The sequence below is a fragment of the Monodon monoceros genome, unplaced genomic scaffold (genome assembly GCF_005190385.1).
Source record: "Monodon monoceros isolate NGI ecotype Baffin Bay Population unplaced genomic scaffold, NGI_Narwhal_1 Super_Scaffold_2, whole genome shotgun sequence".
Lineage (NCBI taxonomy): Eukaryota > Metazoa > Chordata > Mammalia > Artiodactyla > Monodontidae > Monodon > Monodon monoceros.
In genome coordinates, this window is record NW_021703776.1 from 7,024,076 (window position 1) to 7,037,395 (window position 13,320).

Consider the following 13,320-nt stretch of genomic DNA (forward strand, 5'->3'; position numbering starts at 1 on the left):
AGATAGTGCAAGGAAGACACTAGGATGGGTCTGGGCTCGAATAGGGTCTGGGATAAGTGGCTTTAACCATTTCTCTTCTCCATGTAATAACAGTCATTAGGAGGATTGTCACATGTCATCGATTTGCTTTCACATTCAGTCAAACCTGTCATTAAAAATGATCAGAATGTGTAGGTGGTTCTTGAATTGACCTCTCAGTTAACCTGCAGAATCCTGACCGTGACTCACTTTAGTATTTAACTGTGTCGACACAGACAACAGTTGTCGACACAGACAACAGTCGCCGTATGTCTTCGGTGTATTGATAGCCCTGTCTTTGAGTTCAGTCCAGTGGCTGAGGCTCCCCTGTCTTGTTTTTGCATAATGTACACCCACAATGAGTCCTCTAAACTTCCCTCCAAGTGTTATGAAAGCTTAAGGAGACTTAGGAGATGATCTGACCACATCAGTCCTCTGGATTTGCCCTGGGTTTTACACAACCTGGTTAGGTCGAGAGCTCTGATGACTGTGCATTTCGGGGGACGTGAACACCCACCCGTGTTTGTAGCAACAACAGATCTCTTTCTTTTGAGGCTCACATTTCAGTGGTTTGCACAATGTTTCCTTAAACTCGGCAGCGACAGAAGCCAGCAGACGTGGTAGTCTGTGGGCTGGTTGGTGGATGAGGCAGTACAGAATTGTGGAGGCTGGCTCTGAGCATTCAGTGGGCAGCCCTGGGTAGCAGGCATTTGTCTTCCAGAATGAATGGAGTGACCATACAGTTATTGATTGGTGGGGGGGCCAGTCAGTTATGGTGTGACCTCATTTATTTGGTTCTTGGAGGGCAAGACAGAGTTTAATTCCAATCAGTGAGCAGTAGGTCCCAAACTTTGACGTGGCTTCCCAGCTGCTCCAGCCAAGACTCATCTTCCATTTTAATTCAACATGTGTTTGTCTTTTATTTATTTATTAAAAAAAAATTTTTTTTGGGGGGGGGCTGCGTTGGGTCTTCATTGCTGCACGTGGGCTCCCTCTAGTCGCGGCGAGCGGGGGCTGCTCTTTGTTGCGGTACGTGGGCTTCTCACTGCGGTGGCTTCTCTTGTTGCGGAGCACAGGCTCTAGGTGCGTGGGCTTCAGTAGTTGCAGCACGTGAGCTCAGGAGTTGTGGCTTGCAGACTCTAGAGCGCAGGCTCAGTAGTTGTGGCTCGCGGGCTCTAGAGCGCAGGCTCAGTAGCTGTGGCGCACGGGCTTAGTTGCTCTGCGGCATGTGGGAATCTTCCCGGACCAGGCATCGAACCCGTGTCCCCTGCATTGGCAGGCGGATTCTTAACCACTGCGCCACCAGGGAAGTCCCTGTCTTTTCTTGAATGTGATCCATTGTCATCCAGCATTTAATTCCACATTCACAGTCTTATATTTACCTCTCTGTTTCATTTTAAGCAACTTAAATGTGGGAAATATCCTCACCTATAAAAAGGGAACACCATTTCAGAGATGTTCTCAGAAAGGGGGCCTGCCTTTTCCTCTGGACCCCTGGATTTCAGTGGGGCCATCCTTGGTGGGAAGCTTGGGCACTGGCGCAGGATGGGCCTGCAGGACAGGACAGTGCCCCACTGGGCACCACCCTGAGTGGCCTCACATCACTGCTGCTGAAGCCCTCTCTCTGCAGAGAGCTCTCGCCCTCCCAGGATGAGTGACACTACCCCAGCGATAATCACACAGGTCCTTACTTTCTAGAGAGTGTGTCTGGTCTCTCCTGGGGATGCAGGTCACTCCTGGGCTGCTCATATCCCTGGCTGGCACCGAGAATGCTCCTGTTGGGAATTTGATGGTGTCTTTGAGAGCTGGATCCCCGGGCTTGGCGTGTTCTCCATGACCACGGAGTAAGGAATAAACAGCCTGTCCTTGGGGCACCACACCTGGCCCCATCTGCTCCCCCACCAGAGTGCACTTCCCCTCCCAATCATGTCTCTCACTCGTGAAATGCGGGAGTTGGGCTAGGACTGTCTCTCCCTCTGGGGCCCCTGATGGTGAAGAGTCTGGCTTTGAGCCGATACCGCCATGAGACATGGGGCTAGGTGCCTCTGGACTTCTCCGGTCCTCTCATGGAGCCAGGACACTGCCATCGTTGACCCATTTCACAGACGTGAGAACCGATGCTCAGCAGAGTTAAAAATCCTGCTGACGTGACAGGTAAAGGGACAGGTGGCCCGATTACCCTTCACCCCCGCGGCCCCTCTCAGGAAGCCCCTGCCGTCCTGTGGGGACCGAGCTGGCCTAAGACAGAAACTGGAGCCCCTCAGCTCGGGGCCTCCATTGCGTCTGGCCTGGAAGGAGAACCCACGTGGTTTCCTCCAGAGCGGACCCCTCCACCCCCTGGCCATCCTTCCAGGGACAAGGCTGTGAGAGCCTCCCACAACCCTCCCCGTGGTCCTCTATGGGAAGAAATGAAATGTCCTTGTTACGGCATAATTGATAAAAAATAAAAGAATGCCTGTTTAGATGTAATTATAAAATGGGCCTACATGAATCTCCCTCTCAATTTAAGGAACATATCCGACCGTTTCATAAAATGAAATCCATCAGACAGCCTCCAGGGTAGACAGCGGGGGAGGGGAGGGCGGTTCTGAAGTGGGGGATGGGGCCCCGGTTCCGACGTGGGGGATGGGGCCCCGGTTCTGACATGGGGGATGGGGCCTCGGTTCCGAAGTGGGGGATGGGGCCCCGGTTCCGACGTGGGGGATGGGGCTCTGGTTCTGAAGTGGGGGATGGGGCTCTGGTTCTCGGCCGCTCCTGGCCCGGCACTGGCTGTCCTTCCTCCTGTAGCTCCGGGTGTCCCGTGAGCAGGTTGAATCCAGCCTCAGACAGGTTGGGCCACCTGTTCAGCCACGGTTATCCCCACGGTCTGACGTGTGTCCAGCCACCACCTCCTTTTTCCCTCCTGGAAGCTCGGAGCCCAAGGAGCGTGACAGTTCAGGAGCTAATGGAGGTATTATGGCGCCTGCTTCTTCTTTCTGGTCCAGCTATGCACTTTGACTTCGTTTGTGTGTTTGTTTCTTGGTTTTGTGCTAATTAAAAAGGACAGAAGGAGGGCAGGCGGGCGGGTGGGCACGCACCTGTTAGTTTCTGGGACACCTGCCTTCCCAGGAACCCTGGCAAGTTTCCTGGGGGAACTTACGAGGATGGGCCTAACCTTTCTGCACCCCAGGGAGGTGGGACTCGGCAGTGCCAGCAGGACGCGGCCCCCCGCCCTGTGTGGTCCTTCCTGGTCCCTCTCCGGTCCCTGCAGGGCCCTGGCAGGAGCCTTCATCCAGAGCCCGCGTCCCTGCCCTGAGCGCAGGCCTACGTGCTGTCACTGAGCCCTCTGCTCCGCTGTGGGGCTGGGGGCCCTGTGCTGCAGCCCTGAGACTGCGCTCCCAGCCGCCCCTCCTGTCACCACTCCTCCGCCTGCATCAGGCCAGTGGCAGGGAGGGAACAGGGCGCGAGGAGGGAGCTGCTTCCGCAAGGAGAAACTGGCTGTGCCCCTCCGCAGCACAGTGAGTTCCTCCCCAGAGGGATCTGCAGGGCCTCCACTTGCACTTGGCACCGAGTCTGTCCCTGGCATCTCTCCTCTGTTTGCCTCTGTCCTCGCTGGGTGGCGATGGGGCAGTGAAAGTCGCGTGGAGCACCGAGCCCTGACCCTGGCCCCCGCCCCCTGCTTCCTGGGGGCGGCCACTGCCCGAGCTGAGGACCTCTGCCCATCATCCCCTCTGGGGACATCGGACTTGATTGTGAAAGCACTGTCTCCACCCTCCTGCCCTGGGGACGCCTCCCTCCCTTCCTTCATCAGCCTTGGCGTTACATATGGTTCAGACCAGCCTATGCAGCTCAGAATTCTGATTATTTGGTGACGAATAAGTACAGACATAATCTCAGTGCGAACAAAACCTTGCTTCTCATAGTTGAGCTTGGGGGTTACCTTAGCTTCCTAACTTAAGAGGGGTGTGTATTTTCTAGTAATTCATCATAATCACTGCTCACCTGTAGGAGCATTAAGAAAGGAATTCTTAAGGTGGGCAATCCTAAAAAAATTCTTAAGGTGGGCAGTCCTAAAAAAATTCTTAAGGTGGGCAGTCCTGATAATGAATTTGTTTTCTGGTATTCTCGTTCTGGAAGGGAACGGTGTCTTGCTGGCTGTCTGACTTTGGGAAGATTTCTTTCCCAGAGTCTTATTTCTTTGAATGGTGTTGTGGTCCTGGGTGGTTACTGTGTTTGATGTGGGCTTGTGGGGAAGTTGCGTTTCAGTGGCCAATCCCTGCCTGGTGCCCGAATACGAGGATTGAGTGCAAAGCTGATACTCATTTAGCACTTCCTACCTGCTAGGTGCTGTTCTTAGCTCTGCACGTGTTTCCTTATTTAATCCTCCCAATACCTCCACTTTCCAGATGAGAAAACTGAGTAACGGAGAGGTAATTTCTGAAGGTCAGACAGCTGGGGCCTCACCTAGGCATTAGGATTCCAAAGCAGGTACCCTGCTATCCAGGCAGTGAGTGAATGAGTGAACAAATGAATGCCTTTGTATTTGAACTGGATGTGGGTAGCTGTTGCCTTTCAAATTTTTTTTTTTTTTTTTTTTTTGTGGCTCTGCCCCGCAGCAAGCGGGATCTTAGTTCCCTGATCCGGGATCGAACCCATGTGCCCTGCAGAGGAAGCGTGGAGTCTTAACCACTGGACCACCAGGGAGGTCCCTCAAAAAGTTTTTAAATGTACTTTTAACTCCATTTTCCTGGAGAAACAAACACAGAATGTACAGAGATGTTCAGCTGATCTTAATGGAGCCCCCTCCCCAGTCCCCAGCCTGGCGGTGACATCTGTGCACTGCCACCAAGTCCCGTGCTTCCTTGTGAATCTGGCTGTGGTTATGCAACGTGCCTTTTGTTCCTTTTTATAAGACCTTTCACAACGCAAGTTTCGGGGCTGGTCAGCATGGCTGGGACCAGCACACAGGTCCGGCAACTCTGGGGAAGCTGGCATCCTTGATGTGTCCTCAGGCCCTGCCAAGTTCCCGGTATGGCATTCACTAAAGGTCTTTCTTTCTTTGCTCTTCACCCGAAAGCCAGAGGGGGCGAGGGGAGGTGGGAAGCAGGGGTGCAGCCTTCACCTGTTCCAGCCCAGGGATCCCAGTGCCACCCTTCTCCCCGTGAGCGGGTGCGGGGAGCGAGCCTGGTGAGAGCTGCGACCAGCTCCCCGGTATGGTCGGCAGTGTGCCTGGAGAGGAAGGCCTCTGCTCCGGTTTCGTCTTGCGGGGATCTCACCAAACGCTTCCACAGGGTGATCTGGAGGATCCTGTTGGTGAGAACGTGTGTCACAGTAGCCAGTACCCGGGTGGGCGCAGCATATGAGTCCCACCCAGCCAGTGAGAAGAACCCACATTTGACGGTCTGTGGGGACAGGCTGTACTTTATGGTCACGGGGTTGTCTGAAGTTGGTGCTTCACCACCTGGCTCTTCAATGGAAAATTTCTTCCTAATAACCAACCACTCCCCTTTCATTGATTCCATATGTTGTAACCTTGGGGCGGTGTAGAGAGTTGCTACTCTTCAGCTGCTATTCTTTTAGATGATGAGTCTGTTTAAGCCACTTAAATAGTAAATGTACCCCATGTATTTATTATTATTATTTTTTAATACATTTATTTATTTACTTATTTATTTGGCTGCGTTGGGTCTTCGTAGCTGCGCACAGGCTTTCTCTACTTGTGGTGAGCGGGGGCTACTCTTCGTTGTGGTGCGTGGGCTTCTCATTGCAGTGGCTTCTCTTGTTGCGGAGCATGGGCTCTAGGTGTGCAGGCTTCAGTAGTTGTGGCACGTGGGCTCAGTAGTTGTGGCTCGCAGGCTCCAGAGCACAGGCTCAGCAGTTGTGGCGCACGGGCTTAGTTGCTGCGCGGCATGTGGGATCTTCCCGGACCAGGGCTTGAACCCGTGTCCCCTGCATTGGCAGGCGGATTCTTAACCACTGCGCCACCAGGGAAGTCCCCCCGTTTATTTTTGTTATCCTAAAAATAAAGCTAGGTAGATATTCGTTACTGAAATGTAAAACAGTACCCCCCCGCCTCTTAACGTGGCCAGATCACCCCTCTGAATCTTTGAAATTAGTGCTTGGTTTATTCCTTCCTTCATCCTGCAGGTCTCTGTGTTTTGCTGCCTGCTGCCTTCAGGACACCGCTCCCAGGGCTGAGCTGCATCTGGGAGCCAGCCGCCAGTGCCTCTGCTGTGTCTTCAAGGGGGGAATGTAGAGCTTAGACAAGAATTCACACCCTGGTTGTTTCTGTGCAGTTGAGGTCAGTGCGGTCGAGAAGACCAAGGTAGACAGAACATGCATACGGGGCCCCTTTGCTGGGGAGATGACATCTGAGCTGAGTGCTGCAGGTGGGGCTTGAATAAGTGGGTGCAGAGCATGTGCAAAGACCCTGGGGCAGGAGGGAGCGAATGTGTTGGGAGAACTGAAAGGAGGGCTGCGAGGTGAGGATGGAGAGTGAGGGAGACTCCATGAGGTAGGCTGCTGGGCTGGGGCTCACCCAGGGCCTCCTGAGCCAGGCCAGTCCCCACCCTTCACCCTGTGGCAAGGGGACATGAGAACGCTGCATTAGCATCAACCCCTGCAACACAGGCTTGATTTGTCCACCGTGTGTGTGTGTGTGTGTGTGTGTGTGTGTAAGTGTGCTTGTGACAGGGATGGGTGCTGCTGTGTCTTCACGGGGAAGTGTCCGTGGCTTCCTCTCCTCTGCTGACATGCGTTCACTGACCCCTGAGTGGTTCTCATTAAGGCACTGCTTTCTCTGTTCTCATTTTCCTTTCACACCGTTTCATGCTTTCCCAGAAAACACATGAGAATATGTCTCTGTAAATGCTATTAATGCATTTACTCTGTGCTGGGCCCTGTTGTGGGTCTGTGACAGGCCTTTGCTGCTTTAACTCTACAACAACCTTGCAGAGAAGGTTGCTGTAGTTATCAGCCCATGTTATGGGTAAGGAGCATGAGGCACAGAGAGGGCATGCTGCCTGCTCAAGGTCACACAGCTGGAGCATTCAGGGTTCTGTTACCTGTACTTAGAGGCCTTCATCTGAAGGAGAGCAGGGCCTAGTAATGCAGGGACAGCCTATGTGGCTAACCCTGGCTTTGGGTCAGCCGGCTGTCCCTGTGTGGCCCTGCGTTCACAGCCGCCAGGGCCGGAAGGGACTCCGGGAGATGCCCGGAGGGTGGCCATGGTGAGCAGTGTGGGCGTGGTTCTAGCCCAGGCCGCACTGCTTACTTGCTGTGTAGTGGGGCTTACTCCAAATGTCTTCCCTTCCACTTTCCTGCCCTTTGCGTTGGAGGGTGATGGGGCACATGGCCTATAGCAGCTGTTGTCTCTGCACCCTGAATCCGATCCCTCACATAAGCCTTTCAGGTTGTCCCCTAGGCTCTGCTGGGGCCCTTGGCGATGTGGCATTGGTGCTGTGTCATTGCTGCGTTGGATTTGTTAAGCACTTTTTGTGGAAGCCTATAGGAAGCCAGCGATCCGCCTCTCATGGATGATTATTGGAGACACGGAGCCTGGTGTCCTTTGGCCTGGACACGGTTGCTGGCTGTGACTGCAGCACCCTCCTCCAAAGCCTTCGACGGCACATTTTGCGTCCAGAGTAAGGTCTTCAGGGTGTTTGTTTACTGTCATGCATCCACTACATCTTTTCCTTGAAAAAGTATAAGATACAAGGGCCCCTAGTAATTCTTGGCATCCTGTCAGGGTAGCAGAGGTTCGGCTGTAGATTTGAGGTGGTGCAGGATGTTTGACTGAACCAAGTAAGCCTCAGGTCAGCTGGGGGCCCGGGGGCCCGGAGCCCCACCCACCCTGGGGAGCCAGCGGCTCCTGGGAGGTGGTGTTGCCCAGTGGATGAGGATCCCGCCGCCCCCTCTGCCCCATACACCACACACGTCTGTGAGTGCAGGGGACCACCTCCCCTCCGGGCACCATGGGTGCCTGTCTTTTCTCAGCCCGGGCGGGGCCCACAGGGTGTGCGCCCGGGGAGCAGCTGCCCTCCCACTCTGGACACGTGCTTTGGCCTTCGTCCCCCGCGAGCTTCCAGTGGCCTTTTCACGCTGGTAGTCCCCGCCAGGACCCCAGGACCCCACTGTTCTCTCCCTCTGTTGTTTGGAAGTACGTGGCTGCCCTGCGTCTGCTCCCAAACGGTGGAGTGCCTGTCTGAACCCCAGCCTTCCTTCCGGCGGTCTGCCCTCTTAGAAAGGCGCCGTTATCAGTGGCAAAGCATTTCTCTCCCAGCGATACTTGGGCCACTGTCACCAAGTGTTTTGGACTGAGCTACCCCTGGTCTTGGCGAATGGTGCACCAGTCTCTGTTTTCTCTTTTTTTAAAAAAAATTTATTTATTTAATTAATTTATTTTTGGCTGCATTGGGTCTTTGTTGCTGCGCGCGGCCTTTCCCTAGTTGCGGCGAGCAGGGGCTGCTCTTCATTGCGGTGCGCGGGCTTCTCATTGTGGTGGCTTCTCTTGTTGCAGAGCACGGGCTCTAGGCACGCGGGCTTCAGTAGTTGTGGCTCGCGGGCTCTAGAGCGCAGGCTCGGTAGCTGTGGCGCACGGGCTTAGTTGCTCCGCGGCATGTGGGATCTTCCCAGACCAGGGATCAAACCCGTGTCCCCTGCATCGGCAGGCGGATTCTTAACCACTGTGCCACCAGGGAAGCCCTCTCTGTTCTCTTTTAATAACAGAAGTTTGTGTCAGCTTGCAAATGTCATGGTGGTCACTGTGCTCTCTTGAAAGATGGCCACATGATTGCAGAATTGCTATTGCTACATCTATTTCAAATATAAAAATAACCCCATTAGGAAAATAAATGAGTTTTAATAATTTGAAAAATATGTTAAACAAGAGAGCCCCCGGGCAGGTCATCTAATTCTTTATCTGGTGGATGGCTCACTCCTCTCTGTTTTGGATCCGTGGACTCAGGGTTTACAGGGCTGCACCAGACCTTCTAAGCGCTGGATCCAAAGCTGTCATTTTACCAGGGAGGCCAGTGACTTCACTGGGGTCCCAGGACTACATAGTGGTCTAAGGAGATGAGCTTTGGGCCTCAAGCAGCACCTTTAAGGAGAAGCAGCCCCTCGAGCAGCCCAGGCTTTGTGGGTTACCTTTCGTATGTTTAACCTTTAGCACGGATTCCACCTGTGTCTCTTCCCTTTGCCCTTATTTTTCTTAGCACATTTAGAAGTTGAGAGCTGTGATAAGCATGTGCCAAAGGGGACACAGGTGAAGGAGGCAGGGCAGGGCAGAGGCAGGTGGGGACGGTGCAGCATCGCCCTGGAGACTGGGAGGAACACGGCAGGTGCTGTGCTGCTATCACCCGGGGCGCTGGCACAGGTCTACGGAGAGCGGTGGTGGCCTGCAGCCCTCAGCCTCCGAAGCCTCCCCAGGAAGGCTGGCGGACAGCTTCTTCTTACAAAATAGCAGGAGAAAAGGCGTTTGCAGCACAGATCTGGGGGCCGGGGGTCTACAAGTAGAGAGGCTTCTTTAGACTTCCACGAGCTCAGGATGCAGGGTTTCTCATGAGCAAGGGACTGTCTTCAAGAAACTTTTGTACGTTGGTTCTCAGTTATTATTATTATTTTTTTTTGCGGTACGTGGGCCTCTCACTGTTGTGACCTCTCCCGTTGCGGAGCACAGGCTCCGGGCGCGCAGGCTCAGCGGCCATGGCTCACGGGCCCAGTCGCTCTGCGGCATGTGGGATCCTCCCGGACCGGGGCACGAACCCACGTCCCCTGCATCGGCAGGCGGACTCTCAACCACTGCGCCACCAGGGAAGCCCTCTCCGTTATTCTTAAGGCATGAAATATACTGTGATGATAAAGGGAGACTTTGGCTTTTTAGCCCCAAAAGTAGATAAATTCTCTGCTTCCAAGTAAAGACTCACAGAGACATCACATGTCACCTTCCTGACAAGCACGGTGTTTGGGCCTGGTCAGGCCCCTTCCACTGGGCGTGGGGCGTGCCCCTCGCTATCTGCTCACGGCAGAGCTCCCCGGACAGCCAAGGGGCTTCTATCCAGTGTGTCCGGGGTCCCGTCCCCTGCATCTGCTTGGTTCCAGATACAGCCCCAGAGTGAAGTTTTCTCCCGTTGCAGGATTTCATGCACATCAAACCTCAGAAACTGGCTTAGAAGTGGCGACTTGCTCACGGTTGCTCCATCCTCCAGGCGTAGGGCTAGACTAGCTCCCCAGGGAAAAGCTCCTCTAACTTCACTGATTCCAGTCTGACCCGGGGACAGGCTCAGCAGGATAGGCTGTGGACCGTCGGGGGCCGGGGGATCGAAAGAGTCCAGAATTTTGGTGTCAGAAGTTGCTACTGCATCTTAACCGTGTGATTCTAGACACCTAATGGTACTTCTGAATGCTTTTTCCCAAACCGTGAAGTGAGGAGAATCACATCTCCGTCCTGGGGTTCCTGCTGGGAACCAGGTGGCTGACCACGAGTGGGTCTGCTTCCTGACCTCAGTCACCTGTGGCCTCTTACAGGACAGTGCCGGTGGAACACTGCTGCCTCCCATAGTGAAGCCCGGGGGGCTGCGTGGTCGATGGACCCAGGCCCTGTCGCCCCAGGCACGGCTGGCTGCTGTGGGGTGCAGGGGCAGCATGGCGAGGAAAGGAGGCAGGGGCTTTCTCTCCAGCCTCTTGGGGGCCCTGACTTGCCGGAGGGCCTCCCTTTTTCATCCTAGAGATCCCCTCCTCACTCTTCCCCTCCTGTGTACCTGTTCTGGCCTCACTGGTTCCCTTGCTGGTCCCTGAGATGCAGACAGTCCCACCGCAGGGCCTTGGCACTGGCCACACCCCCCTGAGTGGCATCCGCTTCATGTGATGTCCCTCAGCCCACCTCCACGCTAGGCTTCTCACCTAAGGAGTGGCCAGGAGCCTCACCGGCAGGCTGGGGTGCACAGTCGGTATGTATGTGGCAGTTCCAGCCCCTGTCATCCAGTTAGGGGATGGGGACAGGTACTGGAAGGCATAGAGGGCCTGCCTTCAAGGAGTTCGTTCTTTATTGACAAACTTACGCTTATGGATGGTGTCAGCTTATCCTAAATGGGTGTGTGTTACTTCAGTGTAAGTTGGCAAAGGACACAGCTCAGGCTGCAGGTGAAACCGAGAAATGCTGGGAGGGTAGGCCGAGGCCTGGCCTTCTGATTGTATCGCTTGTCCGTATGTATGTATGTGTTTAATTATCTTTCATGCGTGTATGTGTGTGTGTATGTTTCTATCATCTATCTATCTACCTAACCCTATCATGTATCTATCACCTATCCAATCTATCTGTCTACCTATCTACCATCTAGCTATGTATTTATCGTCTATCTAGCTTACATCCATCATGCAAAGGGTGGTGGAGCTCAGGACTTGCTGGGGGTGAGGGCTGGCTCAGACCCCCTGTGAAGCTGCTGAGCCTTGAGGCTGCTGTGGGGAGTGTGGGTGCTACCCCTCCAGGCCCACCCTCACTGCCCTCTTGGGGCCTGACGTTTCCCAAGGCCTGGAAGCTGCCCAGCTCTGTGCCTTCTAGAGCAGGAAGTATCTCACGCTCCTGTGCTAATTCTGGGGGAATTACAGAGCAAAACTAAAACGGTTCTCTTGGACCGACCTTCAGGTCAAACCAGGAGAGAGTATGGAAGGATGGGGCTTTTGGAGGAGTCTCTGTGGCTCCCTTGAAACTCAGCTTCCGTGTGTCAGGAATGACGAGGGACGTTCCCTCTCCGGCTAAGCAGCGAGGAGGGGGCGGCCTGGCGGCGGGCAGCTTGGCCTGGTCACGTCCGTGCTTGGACGTCAGCAGGTGGGGCTGGTCCGCAGGGCCCCCGTGGCCTTCCCTCCCCCCAGGGTATGGTCTTCTCTCCTGCTTTGCTTTGTCACGTGTGTTCGCACAGACCGGAGTTTGCAGAGTGAAAACGCAGAGAGGTTTGTAAGTATCGGAAGACAGAATCAATCCCTTTGTGCTGGTCGATAGTTGAGAGCAGAGGTCTCCAGTCAGCTTTGCGTACTCACCCCCACATTGGCGGCTTCCTCCCTGTTTGCCTTCCAGGAGGGCGTCTGAGTTCCGTGACTGTGGCCGTGAGGCCTGAATGCCACACCAGGAGCTGGAACTTCATCTGAGCTGACCCTGGAGGCATTACACTTTCTCTCTCCGGTTACAGAAGTGAGCTATGTTCTAAGCAGAAAGGGAAGAAAATGCACATAGAAGAAAAAATGTAACGGGACATTCCAGAAGCAAACTTCTGCCCCGTCAGCGTGCACTCTGGCCACACATTGCCAGGTGTGCGTGTATAGGAGTGAGTGGGTCTGTGTGTGAATCATGTACTCTGCACCGGTGAGCAGCCATGTGGCCGTCTGTGGTCATCAGTGCTGTTGCCGTCATAGGTCACGGCCTCTCTCCAGACCCACACATGTGTCGCCGTCCGCAGGGTAGCGTGGTTTATCTAATGTTACTGAGGCGCCGTGGTTGACCTCTTAGGCTGTTGTCTATTTTTTGCTGTTACACACATCACAGCGCAGTGAGCGCCCCTGTCCATAGAGTCTCACGGACTTTTCCAGTAATTTCCTCAGTGTCATTCCTCACATTGCTAAGTCACATGCTTCAGACCTTTTAAGGGCATTTTATATTTACGGACAAGCTGTTTTCTAAAATGCTGAATCAGTTTACATTTGCCCAATACTTAAAAAATAAGTTTGATGCAGCGGGCAGGGAGGAGCTCACAGAAGGCAGTAGAGGAAGGAGCCTCCTGAGAGGAAGGCATTCGGGGAGATGAGACGGGGACGTCTGGGCTCTCCTCCCCCTCTGCCATCTTCGACAAGACCTCACACCTCTCGGAGCCTTGGTTTCCCCACTTCTGAAATGTGGGGATAATTCCTTCTCACAAAGTTGCTGGATGCATCTCCTGAAAGAGTGTATATATAGCCTTAGAGTATAACATAACCCTTACAACGCGTGCGCGCGCACACACACACACACACACACACACACACACACACAGGGAAGGGTTATGTAAACTGTAAAGTAATTATAACCTGAGGTTTTTTTTTCCCTGTTGGATAAGCTTTTTTAAAAAAAAAAGTGGAAAAAATTGAGAATTCCCTCAAAGTCATTAACTGGTTCTTTCAAGTAAATATCAATACGAACAATAATGATAGCAATAATGGCCGATGTTGACTGAGCGCTTCCTGTATACCAGGACACGCAGGACAAGCGTTTACCTGTGCTGGGACCGCTTACCTTGCCCCGACAGGGGATTGTTGTGCTGTCCCACGTGGGAAGCCGTCCTGCTGTTGGTCAAT

General features: G+C 53.8%; 1 protein-coding gene across 8 annotated transcripts in view; it reads left to right on the top strand.

Annotated features, from left to right (window-relative positions):
- The window catches only part of TNS3 (tensin 3), a 226,698-nt gene that overhangs the window by 86,337 nt on the left and 127,041 nt on the right, over window positions 1–13,320 (top strand). The window contains exon 1 of one of the 8 annotated variants that reach the window (XM_029232984.1): window positions 4,640–5,026. The exons of 6 other annotated variants lie outside the window; for them this stretch is intronic. The gene's annotated coding sequence lies outside the window, so the exon portion shown is untranslated. Of the gene's footprint in view, window positions 1–4,639; window positions 5,027–8,652; window positions 12,185–13,320 lie in introns of those variants that run through there. One more of the 8 variants, XM_029232985.1, reaches the window with a different exon arrangement.